The 25,788-nt window shown below is 43.5% G+C and overlaps 1 protein-coding gene across 15 annotated transcripts in view; it reads right to left on the bottom strand.

Annotated features, from left to right (window-relative positions):
* The window catches only part of DAB1 (DAB adaptor protein 1), a 4,845,894-nt gene that overhangs the window by 3,398,562 nt on the left and 1,421,544 nt on the right, over positions 1-25,788 (bottom strand). For all 15 annotated transcript variants that reach the window (XM_069642094.1, XM_069642098.1, XM_069642099.1 and 12 more), the window contains one exon: positions 10,700-10,768. The gene's annotated coding sequence lies outside the window, so the exon portion shown is untranslated. The remainder of the gene's footprint in view (positions 1-10,699; positions 10,769-25,788) is intronic.

The raw sequence follows: 25,788 nt of genomic DNA, 5'->3' as shown, positions 1-25,788 counted from the left end.
GTCTCTCCCCACCCACCGCCCACCCCCGCTCATGTCCGTGTGTCTCTCCCCACCCGCCGGCCACCCCCCGCTCATGTCCGTGTGTCTCTCCCCACCCACCGCCCACCCCCTGTTCATGTCCCGTTTGTCTCTCCCCACCCGCCGCCCACCCCCGCTCATGTCCCGTGTGTCTCTCCCCACCCGCCGCCCACCCCCCGCTCATGTCCCGTGTGTCTCTCCCCACCCCCCGCTCACGCCCCGTGTGTCTCTCCCCCTCCCGCTCATGCCCCGTGTGTCTCTCTCCCTCCCCCCACCCCTCGCTCATGCCCCGTGTGTCTCTTTCCCTCCCCCCACACCCCGCTCATGCCCCGTGTGTCTCTCTCCCTCCCCCCGACCCCCGCTCATGCCCCGTGTCTCTCTCCCCTTCCCCCCAACCCCCGCTCATGCCCCGTGTTTCTCTCTCCCTCCCCCCACCCCCGCTCATGCCCCGTGTGACTCTCTCCCTCCCCTCCACCCCCGCTCATGCCCCGTGTCTCTCTCCCCTTTCCCCCACCCCCCGCTCACGCCCCGTGGGTCTCTCTCCCACCCCCCACCCCCGCTCACGCCCCGTGTGTCTCTCCCCCTCCCGCCCACCCCCGTTCATGCCCCTTGTGTCTCTCTCCCTTTCCCCCACCCCCCACTCATGCCCCGTGTGTCTCTCTCCCTCCCCCCCACCCCCGCTCATGCCCCGTATGTCTCTCCCTCTCCCGCCCACCCCCCGCTCATGCCCCGTGTGTCTCTCCCCCTCCTGCCCACCCCCCGCTCATGCCCCGTGTGCCTCTCTCCCTCCCTCCCACCCCCGCTCATGCCCCGTGTGTCTCTCTCCCTCCCCTCCACCCCCGCTCATGCCCCGTTTCTCTCTCCCCTTCCCCCCACCCCCGCTCATGCCTCGTGTGTCTCTCGACCTCCCTCCCACCCCCGCTCTTGCCCCGTGTGTCTGTCTCCCTCCCCGCCCACTCCCGCTCTTGCCCCGTGTGTCTTTCCCCCTCCCGCCCACCCCCGCTCTTGCCCTGTGTGTCTTTCCCCCTCCCGCCCACCCCCGCTCTTGCCCTGTGTCTCTTGAACCCTCCCGCCCACCCCTGTCTTGCCCCGTGTCTCTATCCCCCCTCCCGCCCACCTCCGCTCTTTTCCCGTGTCTCTTTACCCCTCCCGGCCACCTCCGCTCTTGCCCCATGTCTCTTTCCCCCTCCCGCCCACCCCCGCTCTTGCCCCGTGTCTCTTTCCCCCTCCCGCCCACCCCCGCTCTTGCCCCGTGTCTCTTTCCCCCTCCAGCCCGCCCCCGCTCTTGCCCTGTGTCTTTCCCCCTCCCGCCCACCCCCGCTCTTGCCCCATGTCTTTCCCCCTCCCGCCCAACCCCGCTCTTGCCCCGTGTGTCTCTCCCCCTCCCGCCCACCCCCCGCTCACGCCCCGTGTGTCTCTCCCCCTCCCGCTCATGCCCCGTGTGTCTCTCTCCCCTTCCCCCCACCCCCCTCATGCCCCGTGTGTCTCCCTCCCTCCCCCCACCCCCGCTTATGGCCCATGTTTCTGTGTCCTGTTCTTCCACCCCCGCTCATGCTCTATGTCTATCTCCTGTTGCCCCCCACACCCCCGCTCATGCCCCGTGTCTGTCTCCTGTTCCCCCACCCGCTCATGACCCATGTCTGTCTCCTGTTCCCCCCACCCACTCATGCCCCGTGTCTCTCTCTTGTTGCCCCCCACCTCCCTGCTCATGCCCCGTGTCTGTCTCCTGTTCTCCCCACCCTCCGCTCATGCCCTGTGTCTGTCTCCTGTTCCTCCCACCCCCCGCTCAAGCCCCGTGTCTGTCTCCTTTTGCCCCCCACTCCCCCCGCTCATGCCCCGTATCTGTTCTCCCCACCATCCGCTCATGCCCCGTGTCTGTTGTTCCCCCCACCCTCCGCTCATGCCCTGTGTCTGTCTCCTGTTCCCCCCACCCCCTGCTCATGCCCCGTGTCTCTCCTGTTGCCCCCCACCCCCCGCTCATGTCCTGTGTCTGTCTCCTGTTGCCCCCCACCCCCCGCTCATGCCCCGTGTCTGTCTACTGTTGCCCAACACCCCCCGCTCATGCCCCGTGTCTGTCTCTGTTGTTCCCCCCACCCCCCGCTCATGCCCCGTGTCTCTCTCCTGTTGCCCCCCACCCCCTGCTCTTGCCCCGTGTCTGTCTCCTGTCTCCCCCCACCCCCTCTCATGCCCCGTGTCTGTCTCCTGTTCCCCCCATCCCCCGCTCATGCCCCGTGTCTGTCTCCTGTTGCCCCACCCATGCCCCGTGTCTGTCTCCTGTACCCACCCACTCTGCTCTCATGCCCGTGTATCTCTCCTGTTGACTCCCACCCCCCCCGCTCATGCCCCGTGTCTGTCTCCTGTTGGCCCCCATCCCCCGCTCATGCCCCGTGTCTGTCTTCTGTTCTCCCCACCCCCCTCATGCCCCATGTCTCCCTCGTGTTCCCCCACCCCCCACTCATGCCCCGTGTCACCCCCCACCCCCCGCTCATGCCCCATGTCTCCCTCGTGTTCACCCCACCCCCCGCTCATGCCCCTTGTCTCTCTCCTTTCCCCCCCACCCCCGCTCATGCCCTGTTGTGTTCTTTATACACCCCGCCTTCCCTTTCCATGGTGGCCATCTTGGTAAAAGATTTTCCTTCCTACACCGGGACGCCGCAGGCGTCTCGGTGTAGGAAGGAAAATCATTTTGTTTTTTTTTACCTCCCGGCGTTCCCACTTTGAGGACATAAGATGTTAGTGGTCTTCATCTATTGAAAAGGATGTTATGGTGACGTTGCACTAATAAAAACCTTTAAAATTTAGTCCAAAAAAAATGTTACAGGGACGTTATGGTTAAGTTGCACTAATAAAAACCTATGAAATTCAATGAAAAAACTTTGTCAAAGGTGCGTTATGGTTCCAAGTAAAACTGAAAAACCCTTGAAATTCGCCAGTTATGGTAAGCTAAGCAACCATAACTCGCGCCACCACCGTGCACTGCTAAGACTAACACCCAGGACATCAAAGATGACATCACAAATGTCATTGATGACATTACTGATGACATCACATGCCTGGCTCACTATTTTTTTCTTTTGCTGACATATGTAGGCCACATGGTTTTCTTCAGTAACAGTCAGAAACTAAACATTTTATTTTATTTGTAGACGAATCCTTCAAGTAGGTTCTTAAAGTAATTCCCTAAGAGTCCAGTCACATCATATGAAACATATACATACGGGAAGACACAAGCTTGAAAGACAGCAATCCTTTTTGTGCATAAAGATAATCAATAGACTTATGAGCACTTTCTGATAGTTCTGTTGTTTTTTTTTATGGCTGTACGTTCCCTGTATATGGTCATATTTGTATACATTGTACTCACACTACTTTCCTTAGTGTCCAATCACATCAAGTGATACATATACCTAGGGTAAATAGAAGCTTTGAAACAGCAATCATTTATTTGCATGAAAATAATCAGTTAAATTATGAATTGTTTCTGCTACTACTTGTGCTTTTTTGCTAACTTCACTTTCCCTGTATATACCCATATTGGTATGTGTTCTTGTGTCTTTGAGTTTTGTCTATAGTGATGCAATTATGTAATACATGTGTTTTATTAGCTACTTATTACATATTTCACAGTACACACAAATCTATTAAGAAAACAATTATCATTTCATTATTCAACATATTAACATTACGAATAGTATACCTTCATCTTGTACACTGCACACAATGTTATGTTTCTGTATGAGTAGCTTAGTATACTAGATAGAACCCCATAATACAATGCTTTTTATATCAATGCATCGTTCAATGCACTAATTAGGGTATGATATTTATTGCAATGATCCTTGACACTTGTTTCACAACATTATAATAAGAATCCCTTGTACACATATTTCATGAAAAGTACATACACATGTGATGTCATCAGTGATGTCATCAATGACATTTGTGATGTCATCTTTGATGTCCTGGGTGTTAGTCTTAGCAGTGCATGGTGGTGGCGCGAGTTATGGTTGCTTAGTTTACCATAACTGGCAAATTTCAAGGGTTTTTCGGTTTTACTTGGAACCATAACGTCCCTTTGACAAAGTTTTTTCACTGAATATATATATACACACATCTGTTGAGCTCATCTTAATATTGTTTTTTTTATTTATTTTTTGAGCGAGGCACATCATTCTACAAGCAGGGATATGCTATGGGGTAAATTATAATTGGAATTACTGGTGCAGGTGCAGTGCCTCCAAAATGGGTGATGAGGTGCCCACCCAACCGTCATCCATTATGGGTGAACTAAAGCCAGCCCAGGTAAAGTTCTCCCCAACACTCCAGGGATGGTTTAACTGTCAAAGGGAACCATAATATCCCTTTGACAGTTTAAGTTCTCCAACCAGTGGGCCATGGGCGTTTAGCTTCCCCAGCCTTGCATGGCCCTTTGGGGGTACAACCTATGAACCTGCAGGCCTAAATGTGCCTAGGGGGTGCTCCCTCACCTCCCTGCACATTTAGGCTTCCCTGGGCATTGTTTAGGAGATGCTCCAGCTCCCCCGCACATGACCTTAGGAATCAGGAAGCAGAGAGTTCCGGTCAGTACTGTGCTCGAGCCGGAAGGCCTCCATGGAAGATGGTGTCAGGACTGGGATAGCAGCTATGGAGATATTTTGTTTTTTTAATGCATGTATGTATGTGTGCATGCAATTGTTTGTATCTGTAAGTGTGCGTGAGTGAAAGGAGACATTAATTGATGTATACATGAGGGAGGGAAGGAAGGTATGCGAGGGAGTGAAGCTGCAATGTCATGTCCTGGCACACAACCCTCCCACTCAAAATGAGGGTAAGGGTTGTGTTCTAGGACATGACATTGCATGTTTTTATATCCATCAATAGTGAAGCACATATGATTCATGTTTGCTTTGCTGTTGATGCCCATTGTGTTTTTATGTGGCAAGACTGGCCTACGTTGGTGGGCTAGCCCGGATATGTTTTATACTCTGGCATTATAAAGGGGTTCATGTAGCAAACGGAGAGGTTTCTGATCAAAGCAGAACAAGTACACATATCTGGACTAAACTTCAGTGAGACTGGCATCAAATCAATGCAAAGGAATGTCTGAACAGCAAACTGAACATTCCGACTCATGAGGACAAAGACCATCTGAAGTCTTTCTTTACCTCGCTAGAATATTACACCAAATGTATTCCCAACCTTTTGGACATCTAAGCATCCATAAGGTGTCGAGTGTAAATGGATGAATGAATGCTAAGAGAAGTCCAACAACCGCAAGGGTGCTCTGGGATGTACACTCCATTCTATATTTAGGCTTCATAACGATCATAAGCCGGTCAAGTGGCACAGTGAGTAGAGCGCTCACTTTTACATCCGTGCTGAGCCTGCTAACGTAGGTTCGACTCCCGGTGGGGCCAAACTCAGCCTTTCATCCTTCCGAGGTCGATAAATGAGCACCACACACCGTGGGTAATAATAAGCAGCACTCAGATACCTGAGGGTTCGTAGCACTATAAAAATGTGAAATAATTTTTATTATTATCATGGATTTTATTTAAGATTTCTCAGATGAACATATAAAGAGGAAACACCAAACACAATTTTAAAACATTTCAGAAAAGTGACTAACTAATCTGGCCCCAAAATAGCATAGCTAGCATAGCTTCTTTCACGAAAGTGCCAAGTGTATAGTTTGCTTCTCTGTCCGGCTTTCACAAATAAGACTAAGACAAGTGGCAAAGAATGTATGTTGAGTTTCAGGTGATATTGTCTAAACCAACTTATCCACAATCAACAACGACAGGATATCTTACATGACTGCACTAAGAAACTACATCGACTTTCATCTTTAACAAGCTTCCTGCTGCTGAGAGTTGAGCCAAGTCTTAATAGATTTAGGTATAGGTCTGTAACTATTTCATTGAATTCAAGTAAACTAAATTGCAGGGTGCTCATTATGCAACTCTTGCAATTACCACCGATGGCAGCCTTAGATCATAGCTTCCACTTGCGTTCCTCCCACAGACACACACCTGCCCACTTTTCAAAAGGGTACCTAGTGAGCTCCCATGAGCAGTTTCCTATAAGACGTTATCCAATTTGAAAATCTTATTACCTGATGTTTGTTGACATGTAACTGTTTATGTCACTTTCATAACTTTGGTGAATGCTTCTAACTAGTACTTTAGTGCCAAATCAAGCAAGTTCTCAATCTCTCCACCAGCCACACTTGCCATTTTCCTTGGGTCCTTTAACTTCGTCCCTTCCAATGCTAGTTCCACATGTCATCATTGCACCAACCCATCGGTACTGTGTGCCACTGCCAACATGTTCATTCAATTGTGTACTTATTTTGCATATCCTTACACATGCCCCGTGCCCCCACATCGGTTCCTTGTTGCCTTATTAGTCATTATGCCACACCTTCTGTTAGACCAACAGTTGTCTAGGCCTTTGGCCTGTTATGCTTTCTATTGCTTTCATTTCCTGTTCCTGCTATTGCACACAGCACACACTAAGATCCTGTTTCAATGTGCTTTTCACGGTATCAATATCTTTACACAGTAAGGTGAAAGCGCCTTGAAACACTTGTGTATAGGCGCGTTATAAATGCCATATCATATATCAAGCTTTATAAATCTGGCTGCCCATGCTCATGGCTACTGCAAGTTGGCCTGCCATAAAATAACTTGCACGTTGGTGCTAAAAGCCCACTTCACAAACTGATCCCACGTATATTTATTGAGCACCCCCGTGAATTTAAAGGTAGACATTAATCTTTTCTGAGCAAATGTACTTATCCACCCCACCCCCGTACTCTTTATAATTTTCCAAAATGTATATCCCTCAAGAATTACATTTCATTTGTTACCAAAGTGTGCCTTGAGTTTTTTCAAGGCTTGGTCTTACCAGTTTACAATAGACCACTCTTCCTCTAAGCCAGCTTCTCAACCCATATTAGTCACGTACCTACAGCACAAGGCACTCCTTTGGTGTTTGTTGAAACGTAGTCCTAAGGTACACCTGGAAAGAGTATAACCAGTTCTACCATGGGCAGCAGGTGGAAATTGAGCCTTGTTTGAAACTGTAAACTGATAAATAGCTCGTATGTCCGGAGTAAAGAAAAGAACATAAAGAGGGACAGACTTTTCTTGGAGAACCATCCAGCATTGAGATAGTAGAGTGAGATGGTGGAGGATATGTGAAAAAGGTGTGTGTCAAACAGATGAGAATGTTCAAATGTTGATGGAGGTGGAGGAGTAGAGGCAGAGACCAAGGCAAAGAATGGGCTGGTCCACTAGTCCAGCACTTGAGTAGAGATTTAGTTGAGTAGTGTGTGAGGTGTAGGAAGATCTTTCCATTCCGAAGGTTAAATGTAGTTGTGTTGACAGAGGTTTTAATGACCTGGAAGAGGTTTTGGACACTGTGAAAAAGAAACAAAATGTTCTGAGGCATCGCTGGAAGATCGGCTGAAAGGAGATTGCAAGTGAGAGTAGGGTTATTACTGCAGACTCGGAGAAAGGAGATTGTCATCTTGAAAGAGTTCAGCATGAAGCAGCATGGTGTCATCCAACGTTAGATGGTGGTTAGGCACTTGGTTCTAATTGCAGAGAATACAGGTGTGAAGGGTGAAATAAAACTAAAAACTCAGCTTCATCAAGAATGAGTTAATAGATAAAGGCAAAGGAGGAGATGGGTGTAACTGGGGAGGTAGTGTATAGGGTGAAGAAGAGTGAGCCTAGAATTGAGTCTTGGTAAATGCCTGAAGGGTGTGTTGTGAAGTAGAAGGTGCTGTATTTCCATTGGATAGAGAGAAGGAGCATTCGGGGGGATATGTGGCCACCTAGTGAAATGTTGCAGCATCCTTCAAACCAATGGAAATAAGAGTTCTGGAAAAGCAGGTAATAGCCAAAGTGTCAAAGGCTGTCTAGAGGTCTAGTAGAATGACGATGGAGGAACGGTGGTCAGTGGTTAAAAGGCCAGAAACATCAGTGAGAGTAGTCTCAGTGGTATGTCTGGCCTGGAATCCAGATGAGTCTCAGAATGAGTGCACTTTGAGATAGTTTACTGTGCAGTTGAAATATGATATGCGCAGTTATGAATGGCACATACACACTGAGGCATATTTCCACCTATTAATAGGCATTCTTCATTACCAAACTCAATGGTACTCATTTTATAGGCCCGGTGAAGAACTGAGGTACAACACAGACCCCTATAATGGATTTTGAGGATTTTAGAGTGATGCAGTAGGAGAGAAACGTGTTTGATGGAAAATGGTTGGGGTTTGCAATGTTTTCTTTTTTTTAGGAGAGCTATGACAGTGGACTTTTGTAGCAGGCTAGGTAGATGCCAGTTGGCAGTAGGAGGATGACTAAGGCAGAGAGATGGCAGGTGATGTTCCTCGTACTTAAAGGGAGGCATGGCCGGAGGGTTGTGGAACGTTTGCGAGTGCATGAGCGGAGAGAGGAAATCAGATTAGTGAAATGAGGAGAATTGGCTGAGCCAAGGGCAGTGGTCAGTGTCAGAAGTGAGCCTTTGTAGGCTGTGAGCAGAGTTAGCAATGCATGTTGTGTTCCATGTTATAAGCAGTGATGTATAGTTGTCCTCAGCAGTTGGATGGATGAGGACAGGGGGTGAAGGATCATGCACGATTTATCATGACTTAGAGAGGGTTTAATCAAGCACAGCAACAGTGATCAGAACGTATGACAATCAACAATACGCTTTGTTGTCTCCTCTGAGCAGGTGTGCATTAGACATGGGCGAACAGTAGCATTAGTCTTCTACAATAATCTATGATGTAAGAGTGAAACAAAAAATTCAAAAGGGTAAACCACTAAGTAAGAGAGTGTCTGCTCCATATTCAGCAACTTTTCTCTATGCAAGCTTCCTAAATTATTCACTGTAAAATGGTGTATGCTAATCCTTGAAGCACAGTTCACACTACAGGCTCACAAACACATTAACATGTATGTTTTGCAGTCGTTTAATCCTTCTCTTGCATGTTTCTGTTCTATAAAACATGCTGCAGTGACAAGACAAATTAATCAATTACTAGCCTGTGGCCATGTCAGAGGAATAAATACTCGCTTAAAATACATGATTGTCGATAAAGGCTTTTTGTGTCGTAGAAAGTTCAGGATGCAGGAGAGAAATATGACCATTTGTCAAGCACAAGTAGAAATGTGGTACAATATGGTACAATGTGAAAATAACGTGGACCTTTATGGCCTTATTAAAAGTACAGTGGTAGTTTGAACACGTGGGTGTTTTAATTGCCACGTGTTTGTAAAATGCCACTAAAGTATGGAGTGGCATGGCATACACATAAACGTGTAGCACAGTGTACACATGCTTTGTGTACCCCATTCATTACGCCCTCTGTAATCGATTCTGAAATTAGACAACGTGATCTCAGCTCAAGTGGTATTAAAACTACCATACACAGAATAGGGGCCCTTTTGCCAAATTCATCATAATGTAATGACTTTGGTTTTAAGATAAGGCAATTAACAGTTAATGTGCCAGTTTTCCCACAGCCAGTTAGTGGGAATTGTTAGATCAGCAGGGTGGTTGTCGATCTACAAACCCACCCATAAATATGTCTGGGCAAATTTAGACCTATTGAAGTATCTTCCCAGAAAATCGGAGGTGACGAGCATATAAAGGCTGGCCATTTCAGAGTTTTGTGTTCAGTCAAGAACATGCAATGGAATTCACAGCTTAAGTTATCGTAAAATGAATCCTTCTAGTGCTGACCGACCACTGCTAAAAAAACAAAAACATATATGTCTAGGATTCATTTTTTGTTGAAAAATAAAAAAAAATATTTTGATACCATACCAAAATCACTTGTAGGATAACAATTTGAGGCAGTGTGATTATTTAGAACCCTGTGGGAGGATGGCAGCCATCACACACCCACATGGCCCTCCTAAGGCACATGGTTCCTCCTGAACCAATAGCAATGTCCGTGATCACATCAAGGCTGAATCACCCCAGTTATTCGAGTTTTCCCCAATACGTTTACCAATGTCAATTCCCAAACAGGAGATCCATGACAATGTACTACAACCGATGAACGTCATTTCCTTATGTTCTCCGTAAGACAGAGGAAACGAAAGGTGTCAAGAGGAAGTGACATAATGGGCCTGATTAGAGCTATGTAATACCAGTGGAATACCGGCAAACTGTAATACCGTTTCCGTCACTTGGAAACCAACGGAATTACCGGCAGATTCCATGTGAAGGAAACACTGGTAAATACCCATTGGTGGGATTTTCTGGTGTTACCTTCAATGGTATTACCGGGACAGTAACACCAGCAGTTTTTTGCTGTATGGTGGCGGATATACCTCCAACTCAGAGCCGGATGTAAATCCACAACCCTACCAGCAAACCTAGAGTGTGCTGGTGTGTTAACAAGCCGCTATGAAGTATCATCAGCACGTTATTAGCGCATCGGCAGACTCACAATGAGGTCCAAAGTCTTCTGTCATGATAAAGTGATGACTTGTGCTCTGTGGCCACTGCCATTATGCACGGTCACTATCAATCACTCTCTGAGAGCTATGTCAGCAGACGTGTGTTGCAATCAAGCACATTTCATTAGCAAATTGTGTCATTGAAAAAAGATTACATTTGTTCACATACGAGTCAAAATGCCTTGGTAGCTCACCCGTTGCTCTGCTGCCAGATGTGTGTTTTGGAATGACGAATCCAATCATTGAGCTCCTTCAAGGGGTGTCTGTTGAGAAACGAAAATCACACAGCATCAGGGTACTGATGTGAGACTTCGTGTGAATAGCAAGTGCACATCAAGAAAGTCATGCACAGAGTCAGACTAGCAATGATTAATTATGCATCTATTTTTGCATTTAAAAATACATGTTACATACTGAAAAAGCCTCCACAGACTCCACCTTTATCATGTATCTATACATCCAAATGTACAGATGGGTAGAGAAAAGGATAGATCGAATAATAGATAGATAGATAGATAGATAGATAGATAGATAGATAGATAGATAGACAAATAGATATAGATAGATAGATAGATAGATAGATAGATAGATAGATAGATAGATAGATAGATAGATAGAAGATAGGTAGATAGATAGATAGATAGATAGATAGATAGATAGATAGATAGATAGACAGATAGACAGAAAAACACGTAAATAGACCTTTATTTGCACCTATGGCTCACAAAGCCTTTTGTACTAAGTATAGAAAGCAACCAATAGTATTAAATTAGCAAAAACATTAATTCTCTCAGTTCATTAAAAAATCATAAAACTTTAAAAACCATCACGTGCAGCTCCCCCCTCCCCCTAGATAGCAATTCATCCATGAATGGTTCTCTTCCAACGGGGGCCATCTCAGAGCTATGCGACACACGTCCCTTGAAATGGTACAGTGTAAACTAAGTTTCTTATTTTAGTGGAGACCTGACCCGAGTAATTGCACATGGCAAAACACAGAGGTAAAACAAGCACTGGCTTCTAATTAGCTTGTATGTATTGACGAGCTACTGGCATAATGGTATAAGATGGCCATACAATGTCACAAACAGGGCATGGTGTTAGTACTTGTTGGCAGTTCCTCACAAGAGACTACATAAGACCCACAACTATTGGCTTTGCCATTCACTCAGTGCAACGAACAGATGTGAAGTCACACATATTATATCACCTAGAAAGTAGCCCAATAAAGCCCAACATGGCCAACCGCCACACATTGCTTTTACTCACAGATTGGGAATGCATGTAGTCCAATTGTGCATGTGTCACAATTATTCAAGCCAGTGTAATCCACTGAATCCCTCATGAACAGGATTAAATAAAAGGTATGACCTTATGCACACAGGTATTCACTAGAGATGGTTTAACCCTTTGTAGGCACAAAATGAACTGCAGGAAATAAATATCTGTTACCTAAAAAGCAAGAAATTGATCACGGTTAGCAATTTGCCACTTTGATTCACACACACCAAGACATTCTACTACAAACTCAGTTGCTATCCTGTTGTGGCAAATAAAAATACATATATTTAGAACTGTTCAAAATGAAAAAAAGCAGAAATAGAGGAAGCCAGCAGTGTTATGTGCATAGTATTGGAGTAGACCTTGAAATTATTTCTACAAGCATAAAGCAAGTCCACACATTTAGCCAAGAGCTTCCGTCCCTGTTAGAGAAGTGTGGATGATGAATGTTTTGTTTGTAACAGTGTTGGCTTCCAGTTGTTGCTTCCGCCCTATATTGAATGGGAGAAGGAGGAATAATGGGGATGAAACAGAATAAAACTGATAACGAATTTGGGATAATACATTTATCGTGTTTTGCATGCTGGGAGTAGGGGCATACTTCTTTTGAGGGCAGGCAGAGATCGATTTATGTGAGGAACACCTGTCCTGGTCTCCCACCTTGGGAGTGGTCTCGTCAAGGCTACCTTATTCAATAAAGCTGGTGTACATTTTTTACAAATCATAAATAAAATATCATGATATTACATACTGCAATTGTGCTGGTCTGTTGTTGGCAAGTATGTTCCAATCTGATCAATTAATCTTGTCATTTAGTCTGTGGTCACTGTACTATATGAAGTTTATGGGTTCACTGTAGCCACAGTTGTGTAGTGTTTTCACATTTCTGTGATGAATATATTGTGCATGCACAATAAACATACTGCATAGTAATACATTTGAGTGTCCCTATGACTCAGATGATAGCTCATTTTGTTAAGCACTTGATACAGAAATCTGGTATCCAGTCATTTTTTTTCGAAAACATAGTTTCGAATGAAAAATGTTTTGAAAAAAATGGGTGTTAACGGGTAAATAAAACAGGGGTTGGGGGGACCCCCATTACATTTTTTTAAAAAAAAAAAACAATTTTTCGATGTCATTTAATTTGATACTTTGCCATTTGAAACTATGGCATTCGAAAATATCACCATGAACCCGAAATCTTGGTTCATATGCCCAATCACCAAAGTACCACATTTCAACTAGGCTGATTTAGCCTTTACTCATTCTGAGATTGGTAATCGTGGATGATAGAGACACTTACTGTTCTATAAAAGAACAGATGTGCATCAGATAGTCTAAGTATAATAACCAACAAAGAATCGGGATGGTGCAGCACTAGAGCTGAGGTCATCCGAACGAGGTTTGTAAATATGTGTAGCATACACAAATGAAGAGCATTAAGTGTTAGTCAAGATCAGAGATTGAGTAGAAACATGGAAGACGGTAGATCCCAAGCGTTAAGGCTCATATCCCAGATTTGTTGCTGAATGATACAGTGACCGTGAATAAATCATCTTATCCCTCTGTCTTCTCATACCATGGATAAAGGGGACTCTTGCGTCCTAGTCTTTCTAAACATTTCTGCTGTTTTCAATATGGTCGACCGTTAAACTCTGACCAGTCTCCTTGGATAAAACAATGGCCTTCTATGCACCGTTCTCAATTGATTCTCATTCTGCCTATCATACAGACAACAAACCTCCCTGCTACCCGTAAGGTTCCAAAGGACTCAATACTATCCTTAGTGATATGGAACCTATACATGGAACCGCTAGATTATGTTGGGATGCACGTACAGGGTTCCAGTCAGGCATAACGGTTCAAGCTGAGAAAAAGCTATTTGCACCTACCATTGTGGGAGAAGACTAAGGTTTGTGCTGTAGAAGGCGCATGTGTTGTTTTAGTTAGGTTTGACAGATATCAGTTACTCACATATAGCAACACAGAAAGAGCAACACATGTACTTTTACATGGCAGAAGTGTTGCCATATTGGATGTTAAAGCCTAGTACACGATGAACAGAATAGAATGTAATCCCTGATGTTGAGCTGTGGCTCCGTTTTAGCTCAGCTCCAAAAACAAATTTCCTTTCCGTTCCCCAGGAGAGAAGCAGAGGTCAGGGGCACCCATCGTACACAGATAAGCACTGATTGTATCCAGCTGCATGGTCTGAATGTGGTGGGAACAAAATGTTATTTGAAGAAAGAACAGGAAGGGATGTGCCCTTTGAAGAACAAAGGCATGAGAATAGGTCATGAGGTCTTGGAATGCCAATAGGCCACACAAAGTGTTAGAGCACTACTGCCCCGACCCAAGAGCAGTCATTTCATTTGAATTACAATTACACATACAACCAAGCACCAATAAATCCCTGAAATTCAGACTCGAGAGCAGTGGTCTGGTCACGTCATTACCAGGCACATGTGGTTGAAAGAAGATAAGGGGGGAGAAACAGCTACTGATCGGTTTCCTGCATTAATATTACAATCTCTATACCTTTCTCCTGGCTGTTATTATTAAAATGTGTCCTGTTGCTATTCTAGAACCCAAGTCCCCTCTCAGTGGACTGCTAATCTTGCCCTGGAAAGGCCACCTGTTTAAGATTCTGTATCCAGCAAGGATGAAGGGAGTGGAGGACTTGAATTAGGCTTTTAAATACAGGGCAGCCTCAGACTTTGAGTTGAGGTGACAATGAGGGATGAAGGGGAGCTGGGAGTCCGACTACAGATTCTGAATCCCTTAATTAATTTAGTTTGGGTTGGAGCTTAAATGTGTCTGTGCCCACGGGCCCCAAAGGATGGCACTGATTAGACTATCAAAAGCATTGGAGCCCTACTGATTCAGTAAGGATTCAGTGGTCAATGCTAGCTAACCACAGCTTATGATAGTAACACAAAAGTCGAACATTTAAGATTGTTAGTGACTTGGTAAAGACATTAGCACAGCAGGGATTGTACCCGTAAAAGCAATCATTAGGCCCTATAGGCCCTATAGGTAAAAAAGTATGCCTTCAATGAAGCCTTCTGAATCCCCTCATGAATGTTTTTAAAACAGTATTACTACATAATATCCCCAACAAAAGTATCGCCGTAGATATGGCCGTTTGGTTCGCCATAGGCAATATTTGTGGTGGTGATATTATGTGGGAGCCGGGGTTGATGCGGGGGTAGTCCCCCGCAGGGTCCATGTGTGAATTTTGCAGCAAAAATATGACGATATTTTTGCATCGCAATATTTTCATGGCAGAATTAACACATGGAACCTTTAAAACTCGTTTCGTGACACGATTGTTGTTGAGGCTTTAGATATTTACAAAGCTAAAGCATGTTCTAGCATTTTGTACTGAGGGGAATTATAGGGACTCAGCAATAGTGCTTTCACAGTCCTTACTGCATGTACAGAAAACGTGTACTCGATGTCCCTGTTTGTGCTACTTCATTTTAAGGCAATTCCTCTCTGATTAGATCTCAGCACCGCAGAAGTAGAGCACTGGCGCCAATGTCGATGATATTTGTTGAGGTAATCTGAGGGTTCTCCTGTCAGGGAACTATAGTTAAGCGTGTGGTTTACTTATGATCCTTTGCACTCCAATTTCCCCTACTCCCTAAGCCCCACTTGTCAAAACATGCTGGCTGAGTTTCAAACTGCATTTCATGAATAACAGATTTTCGAACAAAATAGTAGGCCCACATTGACATGGGACAAGCAGAGACCAGAGCAGAAAGCAAAATGTGAAGAGTGAAGATGTGAAAGCAAAGGGGGTGTTTAATAGAACTGGGGGGTGAAATAAATGGTCCATGGGCTGTGGGTGTGGAACATAAATTAAGGGAACAAAGCAAAAAGTAAGGTTTTTGCATAGCAGGGATGTTTCGAGTAAAAGGCGCTTTGCAGAGAGGTGATGAGTGGGTGACCGTGTCTACAAAAAAAGAGATTATTGAAAAAAAGGGATGGAGAAAGATAACATGGAAACCCAAGCAATCAAACGACAGACTGGCGAGCTGGGGGCCTAGGCAAACAAAACACGTCAGGTGGTAATGAAGAAGAGGGCCAGACGCTAAAAAGAAAAAAAGGACATACAAAAATACAAAAAAAGAATAGTCATCCAAGATATAAATTAAGAGAGAAGACTGACCCATAATCGAAGACAGTGTTAAATGAGAATGTTGGAAAGTCTTATCCCATGGGGAGCCATAGAGGAAACAAAGAACGGTGAGTGAAACTTGGATACGAACACAATGCAGATATGTGCAGTTCAGATATAATTTACACGCACACACATCTGCTATTGAACTTTGGGGAAGTATACCTGATTTTACTGGTTGTTATAGAACACAAACCTAGCTAGTGTGCAGAGGTTCGGGGATACTCGAGATTGTGTAAACAATCGACGAGGGAAGCTGAGAGGGATGGATTCTTCGTAGATGGGCACAGGAGTCCAGAACTGTGCCATGCTAGTATGTTCCCATATGTAAATAATGCTCATCCACATGTGTGACATGAAGATGTTTAACAAGCAAAATCGTGCAACATGTTTAGCATTGGGAATTAAACAAGCACATTCATCAGCGGATTTCTTATATGGTAGGACAAGCTTCTTAGGAGCTCTAAAACATGGGTGTTAAGTCAGGTCTAGAAGCCCTAAGCCACCTCAGCACCAACACTTTCATGTCTGTTGGGCCTCAGTTTACAGTTGCATTTCTCATGGTTAGACAAATGGCCTTGCTGAGGCTGGTGGCCCCTTGGAGGAGGCCTCTCCTGTTATAGTATTCCATTTTGGGGTTCCCTGTTCAGGGGAAATGTAACCCCACCACCCCAACATGGTTTTAGTTTAGCTCCTTTTTAAAGACAAGGTTCACCTCAGTCTAATGGCCTGACAAGAATAAAGCTGGTTGTTACAATGATTTATCTTATTCAAAATAGATCAGACATTAATGTAAAGGTGTTTCCCCACGTTCAATGCAAGGGAAATGCACATACAATGCATGCACCAGATGCAAAGTGGTGTTGGTTGAAAAGCTAGCATTTGCTTAAGGATAGCCACTTTACAGCTTTGATCGTCACGTGCCCAGGTATTTTTCTCTCTACTCAATTACGTAGTTTGTGTCTGTGGCAAAATAATTTCTGCCTAACCCTTTAGAACTCTGTAAAAATGAGAAGAGGAAGCAGAGAAATGTACATGTGTGGCAAAGCTCAGTTAAGCAGTAAACCTTAATAAGGACACCTAAAGGCATACAACATCCACACACACTTCGGCAGGACCTGTGCATACTACGAAGTGTGACTGATTGCATGTTTCACACGCAGATAACACGGATGTTGTTGATGATGCGGTCTTTGATTCAAATCAGGATTCACTTTTACAAAACGTAATCACAGAATCCTCCTTGGAAGAGGAGTTGAGAAATCCAATAGGCACATTCAACCCTTGCTAGAGATGCGGAACTGAAAGTCATGCAGTGAGATCAGATGAAACGGCACTGCACAATGGGAAATTGCACTGTGATGTGCTGAAAGATAACAACAACATGGTTTCTGCAACTGCCCATGAATGATAAGAATGATGTCATGAAACCCTAGCAGTAGAGTGTGCCATTAACTGCACATTGGAGGTTTGGGGAGTTTAAACCCTGTGTAGGAAGAATTTGCTTATAACTCAAGTAAATGTAGAACAATTATGTTAAAACAATCTAACTGCAAAAAGAGCTGGTTTACAGCTGCAATGAACAATTACCTTTCAAATAACAGTGGCAGTTCCATAACAACTAGTCTAGTCAGCTGTGGGAGCAGAGGTATGGACAGGGATGGGCTAAAAGAGGGCTGAACAAAAAAGACACTGCCTACAGCATGCAAATGGGCGTCCACTAGTTGTAGAATTAGCCAAACAACGCATTTAGGCTTGTGTTGAACTGTTCCCATACCATCCCCCTTCTTATGACCCTTCCTATGCAAACAATGTAGGCTTATAGGTGGTGCTACAGTAAGGGCAGCAGCTAATAGCCAAAATTAAAACATTACCTTTTCAGACATTTTTTTTCTAAAGCAAATTGGACAGTAAATGGAGCAGTCTTCCTATTTTGGAAAAAGTAATTTAAAAAAGTCCCTGTGATGCACACGAGTGCATGCAGGGGCTGACAGGCGCGCCTCGACAGAGTATGTGTACGTTGATATGTGCACGTGTATTTGTGTGTGAATTAGGTGTTCGTGTTTGTGTACATGTTTATGTGGGTTTTGGGGGGGTGGAGTCGGGGGTCTCTGAGGGAGGGGATATTGGGGGGCAAACCTGCAAAGAGAGGGTGGGCGGTAGGGGTGACAAAATGTCATTATTTAGATGTATGTAGGCTGCAAAAAAAACAGTCTTTTGGTTCGGTGTCCTTCAAAAATCTAAATAGTGACTTAGAAACGATAGTGGGTTTTCTTGGCAAGGTCTACGATGTGAGTAGAGAAGGAGAGAGAGGATTCAGAGATGACACCAACGTTTTTTGCCTCACAAGAGGGTGAGGAGAGGGGGCCCATAGAGGGCGGCAAGAGGGTAGGAGGGAAAGAGGGAACTGTGGTCCCATTGAGCAGGATCTCAGTCTTACTGGTATGAAGGCAGAGATTATTGGCAACACACCATGCCTGAATACCAATCAGACAGGGATTAGAGAGGTGTAAGAGGAGGCAGTACAGGGAAGCTTGAAGGAGAGCTGCATGTCAGCATACACTGCAAGTGAAGAGAGAAGGAAGAGATCAGGTGGCCCAGATTGGGCAAGGTAGATGTTGAAGAGCCACGGCAAGTGAAAAGAGCCTTGTGGGATGCCACAGGTGGAGTATGAGACAGGGGAGAGAAAAGGGCCCAGTTCAACCTTAACACAGCTTTAATAAATGAGCAAAAATACACAAGGCACACCTATCTCATTCCATCCTTCAAAAACATGTTCTCATTTACTATAAAAGAGTATGTTTGTTAGCAGACAACATCATCTGCATTAGTTGCCATTGTCCACTCCTTGTATACTCACCTTGGGTGCTCAACATTTTTGTGATTTCAGGATGAGTTTATTAGAAATTAGTACCTGGCTGGGGGATTGTGGCAGCCTCTCAGCTAATGCGGATGCTCAGAATGGTGGGCGCATTACCACATGGTAATCCAGCCTCTCTCTGCCTCCTGAGGGCTGAAGGCCATCATCTTTCCCCGCCAGGGAACGAGGTAAGTGCTCCCCCTTCCACAGATTTCCATTATCTCCCTGCCACTAACACCCAGCGTTTCTGCTCCCGATCTGTGAGCCGCCACCATGGAAATCAAGAAGGGACTACATATAGTCCCTCCTCCCGTTTCATGGCGGCCATTTTGTCTGTTTACTTATTTTTAACTAGTTTCAATGGCCGCCATGGAAATGGAGAACTCACTTTGTTTTGATTTTTTTGCCGGACATTTTTTTTCCAGTTGCAAAAAGCCAGAGCGTCTTGCAAATGAAAAAAATGCTTTTAGTATACTTGTCCAACAGGCAAGGGTACTAATAGCAATAAGCCCTTTGCCAGGGGGGTCATTACTGCCTCAGGTAATTCCCCGGGCCTTTGTTAAGGCCCAAGAAAAAGGCCTCTAACTATGGACCCTAGGGCATTACCTGAGGAGGTAATCACCCCCAGCTCTATTTGCTTAAATAGTAGCATCAATGACACATGCATCATTAAGACTTCCTCATTTCTTTGCCATTGTTATATCATTTATTGAATCAGGAGCCTTTTAATCTTCAGTAAATTACACATCTATAGTCTGCATAATAATGTTTTTTTGGGACTGATTTCACTTTTGGTGCACTGAATGATAAAGCTCTTACTGAGAAAAATGGAGTCAGCCAATGCTAATGGTTGAGCAAACTGATGCACATGAAACTTTTTAAAGATGAGTCGATCAATATTGTTCAATATCTCCGGTTATTCATAGAGCACAAATGGAATTGTGCGTCCAGGAAACCATTTATGATCATTTAGTCCTGGAACTGCCATTGGAGGAACAGTGAACCAGAACATATCGAGTGCCAGCTCAGACTGGCTATGCAGCGGTATTCAGGAACATCAAGCCTTTTCAATGACCAGAAGATCCTTGAATCTCCATGGCCGTTCATGCAGAAAGCACATCTCGCCTGCTGTTTATCACAAAACGCAGACATACTTAACGTTTCATATATCATTTGAAGAATCACACCGCATACAATTTAGCAGACCGCTTTCGATTCCCAGCCACGTGATGTTAATGGAATCTTTCTAATTAGAGATTTGCCTTTCTTTGGGTGGCTGCATATTCAGGGTAGTAGGCCTTTTGATACGTTATTTATCCTCATCACGTTAAGTTCAACTGTCTCGATTGCCCTTCCACACACAAGAGGCTAATACCCAAAAATTAGGAAATGACAGTGTGTTCTGCGCGAAACAAGGGAATTCATTATCAAACCACTGGGCATGAACTTTGCTGAAAAGATAGACCCCCGGCAGTAGCACTTAAAAAAATGTATTGTATGCAGCAAAAACTAACATTAGATAAACTATGAGCAACAACGACAATAGACTGGTTCACATGCGAAAGTACACTATTATCACAAACAACACGTTTTGTTTATCCTAGGGTGTATTAAAGCAGTATTTCATACAATGCGTGTTTGACGTATGCAGTGACTGATCTGAACTGTGCAAAATGTGCTTGAACTTCTGGTGACCTATTAGTCTAATTGTGTGAATTTGCAGCAGGCCTGATTTACAAAGATTTGTTCAATGGGATTGCACCATTGTAAAACAGGCACATTGCTGCAGTGTATTTGCACTGGCAATAATGTGACTTAGTACAAAGAAAAGGCGTTTGTGCATGTGCAAACCTATCCTAAAATGGCCCCAGAAGTTCAGGAAAACACGAACCATGCGAAATACACAGTCGGATAGGTAACTGACATGGTCATGACTTGTATCACAATGTTTGAAACATATGTCAGCATCACTCATTTTGGGAATATACCAAGATAACATTCCCTAGAATGGATTTTTTTTCTTCTTTTTTTTTCTTTCTCTCTGTGTTTTATTGGTTACTTACAACTTTTAAAACGTTAAAATAGAATTACCTGATTTTTGGAAATATTTAAAATAGTTCATTATCAAATCTCAATTCACGTACATTCAATACTTCAATGCATTCAACAATTAACACTTCATAGTGACATTTTTGATTTACATGGTAAAACATCCATAATGTCCTATGATTGATCACGTTTCCTAATACATCAATAACATCACATATAACTCCTATAAATATCTAAAATGCGTACGTTATTCATTACAGCAGTATCAGGCCACAAAATAACCTTAAATCATACCTCACTTCTCATAGTTACCCTTTTGTCAATTACAGTCAACATATGATGTAGAGTAAAATTAATGATTGTACTTGCACCGGAGTAAAGAAAACTCCATATTTGATCCAATTGGTAGTTCTCTATTTTGTATCTTAGATTATGGAAACCTTTAACATGTTTCTCCTTTAAACTATTACATTTTGTACGGAGCTGTATAGGTGTCTCTACCTCCTCACCACATAAGCGGCATAGATGCCTCTCGTAGATTATATCCTTCCACGCTCCAATATGGGATAGTGTGCATAATAATTCCAATCTAAGTAATATGATAAATCTTCTGACCCTGTGATGAAAATGGTTTATAAGAAACTTGCATGGGATATCAACTTGAAAGCCCTGTTTGATATACAACATATATTTTCTTCGCTTCCCCAAATCTAGTCATACGATCATCTCTATCCCATGTATTAGCACATTTAACCAACCTTTTTTCATTGACCGAAATGGGTAGTGAGTTCAAAATCTATATCCCTAAATAAACCAGCTATTTCCCTTACCCAATCATATAGCGGATTCCCAGGTTGGCAGTGTTAAACCATGGCCTCATATTTTGTGAAAATGGAATCATAAGAGTTGCTACCACTTATCATTCGAATAAAAAATAGACCCTTAGCAATCTTGCATTGTGTTTTCAACAAGATATTTCCTAATTTACAATTGATGCCCTCAAGCGTTGCATTTTTTGGAAAGCGCAAGATTCTTCTCCACAGTTTTCCCTCAATTATTTGTATCCACTCAGTTTCTTTCATAGTGTAGATTTCCAATCCATAGTAGAAACTGGGGATTAAGCAAGTTTTATACAGTTTTAGGAAGCCTTCTATGGAAAAAAACATCTTTGTTCTTGATAAAGCTCAAAATTGCTCATGATCTTCTTTCCATTTTCACTGCTATGTGCCTTTTTATTTCACTCATTTCCAGGGTATCCAATATATACATCTCTAAATAGATATAGGATCTCACTACCTGAATGGTCTCATTACCCATCTTCCATCTCCATTGTGGATCATTCCTCTTTTTCCTTATCAAATTATCATTATTTAATTTTTCTGATGTTTTATGGGCAGACTGTTCTTCCTGGAGTATTTACATACAGCGTCTACACTCCTTTGTAATCCAATCAGAGTTTTATCTATTAGCAGGGTGTCATCAGCATAAGCCACCCAACCAATATTTTGTCTTTCTATTGTAGGATGGAAATGATTGCATTGTTTAGATGGTTACACATATCTGAGACACATACATTGTATAAGGTTGGTGCCAAGGGGCAAACCTGTATTAATCCGAATTGTGTTGCTATATTGTCTCTCAAGATGCCTTCTTGGTCCAACCTAATTAGAACTTTAGAACTTTAGCATCAGTATAGAATTCCCCAATAAAATAAAGTGTCATGGGATTCATATTCCACATTCTTAGTTTTTGTCACGGTTCGACCGTGGAAACTTTGGTCAAAATGGCAGCTGTATTAAGCTGCCGCGGGATTGGGTGCAGCTCTCTAGCTGTTTCCCGGCGCAGGTTTAAAGGCGGCCACGCCCACTTTCCGACACGCTGCAACTTTTGGAATTGTCTGCGTCGGACTGTGCCCGTTCGTTGTTCGTGCTGACACTCTTCTCGTCATGTGAATCGTTCTGTTTCCCTCTTGTTCCATCCTGTTCTTCTCTTCTCCTGATAATATCTGTGCTATTTCTGTTGGCCTCTTTCTTCTGTCTCATCCCTTGCTCTACTATCCTGCTCCTCTGACTTTCTCTTTCCTCCATCTTCGGCGTCTGCCCGTCTTCTTCTGTGTACTCCTCCTCCTATTCTAATTTTCTTAACTATACCCTCGCTCGCTCCTACTAGCCTTCCCACATATCCTAGTTTTGACGTTTCCTCCTTACCTTTACTTACCCTCTTCTCAGCAGATTCTTACTTTTTTGGCCCTTCTCTCCTTGGGATCTACTTTCTCCACTTTCCCCCCTGCTCCTGTCCATATCCTTCCCAGCCTTCCGGTGTGCCTAGGATATTTCCTTCTTCTGTCCTGCTCCAGAGTTTCCTCTCTGTTTATATTGTCACCTGGCACTTGTCATCATTATCCACCCACCATTTCTGGGTATCGACATCCATCCTTGGCATCACGGATATTTATTTTTTCAAGAAACAGAACTTGCATCGGGAACAAGCAGGGGACTCTGTACACTGATCCCGCCTGAGATACCCCATGGTTTTTTGTGCCTTTTAGGCTTTTTCCCTGGTTTTTGGGGCGAGCTCCCTTGGGTCCGCCTGACGGCTTTTACAACAATGTCAAGGTGGCCTCAGGGGGAGAGCGTCCCTTCCTCTTTGAAAGAAAGAAGAAGCTAAAGAAGCCTGAGAAGACTGAAGAGGACCCCAAACTTCGTAAGAAGGGAAGAAGGAGAGAAAGAGATTTGATCGAGGCACAGGAGGAGGTTTCTGCGGACTTTGACAGTTTTTCGCATAGCAGGTTATGGTCCACTGTATCAAAAACTCCTTTGAAATCAACAAAACATATGTATAGTGCTCTATCATTTCAGATAAGACACACATATTTTTCCTAAATCTGCTCTGTTGATTAGATAGTAGTTTATTGTGTTTTATCCAGGTATTTATTTCAGGGAGAAGTAATTTTGCAAAACTCTTAGAGCAAACATCTGTCATGGCTAGCAGCCTATAATTTGTGGGATTATCTCTTGCCCCCTTTTCAAATATAGGGATTAGAATTGAACCTTTCCTGCTAATTGGAATTATTCCTGTTATGATCGTCTTATAAATAGATCCCAACATTTTAGACCAAAAGCTCAGATATTTTTATATATATTATGTCTGGTATCCCAACAGGGCCTGGGGCTCTTGATGTTTTTAGTTGAGCAATTACTCTTTATCTTTTATTTCCCAGAATATGCTCTCCAGAGTGAATTTGTTACGGATAGTATGATTGTCTTTACTCCTCTCTGTGAAGTACATTTGTTTTATATGTCTTTTCCATTTGCTTTCAGTTAGGCAATTTATTTATTTCACCCAACCCTCTCTGTTGGTAGTATATTCATTATGCAAATGCCAAAAGCGGCAATAATCAATCCCTTTAATCATATTTTGCATTAGTAGCCAATGTTTGGACGAAGTGGATCCTTTATGTCACCTTATGCAGTTCTTATATCTTGTTTTCTGATTTGCAATCTTGATAGATATGTGTAGCTTATTCAGATCTTCTAATATGAATTGTCTTATATCTTTATCTAATAATCATTTCTCTTCAACAATTACATTATCAGAGACTTTCCTATCATACAGGCTTTTTTTACAGCCTTTTTGTTTGCTCTCTGCAAACTGTTTGGCCTCATTGGATAGCCAATGGAGGTCTTGCACCTCCATGATACCATTTGGGCAGTGGTTCTCAATTAGTCTCTTAAAGCAGGCTGTATTTTTTTGATGTTTTTCACTGTCAAATGTAGTCTATTTTGGACCACATTGATCGTAGTCTGACCAATAGTTATATCCTTGACCTTATCGAGAAGTTCCAAACAGAATGTATTGATCACATGATCACTTAAGCTGTTAGAGATCAGATTCAATTTTCCCATTTGGTGGTACAATCCATCCGGAAACAATATATAATCGATCCATGATGATTTATCCCCCACTTACCATGTAAACTGCCTCAAGCAGTGACCACTACAGTTTGTAAACAATTGGTACAACCCATTTACCCCTATGAACTCAGCCCACTGAACTCAGCAATCAGTGATACTGTTTTCATTCATATAGTGTATAATCATTGACCCTCTGAAACCGTTTGATATCACTACTTGTTCCTTGTTGTCAGTCGGGGTATCTTGGAAGCGTTGATAGTTCAAGTCTCCCACAATAAAGAATGGAGCCCCGGCTGATCCAATTTCCAGCTGTCGAGAATGTTTTCCTATGTCTCTATAATTTCAACCGTACATCTATTTTCGGGGGGGTTTTACACATTTAGTATGAGTAAACTCTGTTCTTTAGCAGTCACCTTCATTTCGACTGTTGCAGCTAATATGTATGGACACTTGACAAAAACACCATATTCAGTTAGTTTCATATGATTTTTAACACCCAGTAGTAATCCACCAAATGGTCTGCTTTTTAGACCTCTTCTGGCCTAATTCTGTAAAATGCAAAGCCATCTAGGGCAACATCCTTCATTAACCACGTTTCTTGTAGAGAAAATATTTCGTCCCCTACTGGGTGCAAAAGCCCTTCTTGCTTCGACAAAAATGAATGGTGGCCTCTCCTAATCCATTATATCAGATCCAAATTCTTTTCACCACTTCCTTTGGTCAATCAACCGTGTCTAGGACATCATATTGTGAATTGAATCTGAGGGCCGATTCTCATCATGGTGTTAAGTACCGAAAAGGACATTAAAAGGGTTAACAACCTTTTCGGTACTTAAGACCTATTCTGAAGGTGGCGCATTCTTCTGAAGTCGGAAGGAATGCGCCATTTTTGGAATACATGTGGCAGTTGCTAGGATGGGTTGGAAACCAACCTAGCAACCACCACATTTGTAAACTGGCTTTTGGGACGCCTATTCTTGTGGCACTCCTCCA

Source organism: Ambystoma mexicanum, chromosome 1q (genome assembly GCF_040938575.1).
Source record: "Ambystoma mexicanum isolate Mex_15411 chromosome 1q, UKY_AmexF1_1, whole genome shotgun sequence".
In the NCBI taxonomy this organism is placed as follows: Eukaryota; Metazoa; Chordata; class Amphibia; order Caudata; family Ambystomatidae; genus Ambystoma; species Ambystoma mexicanum.
This window is presented reverse-complemented; position numbering and strand designations above follow the sequence as displayed.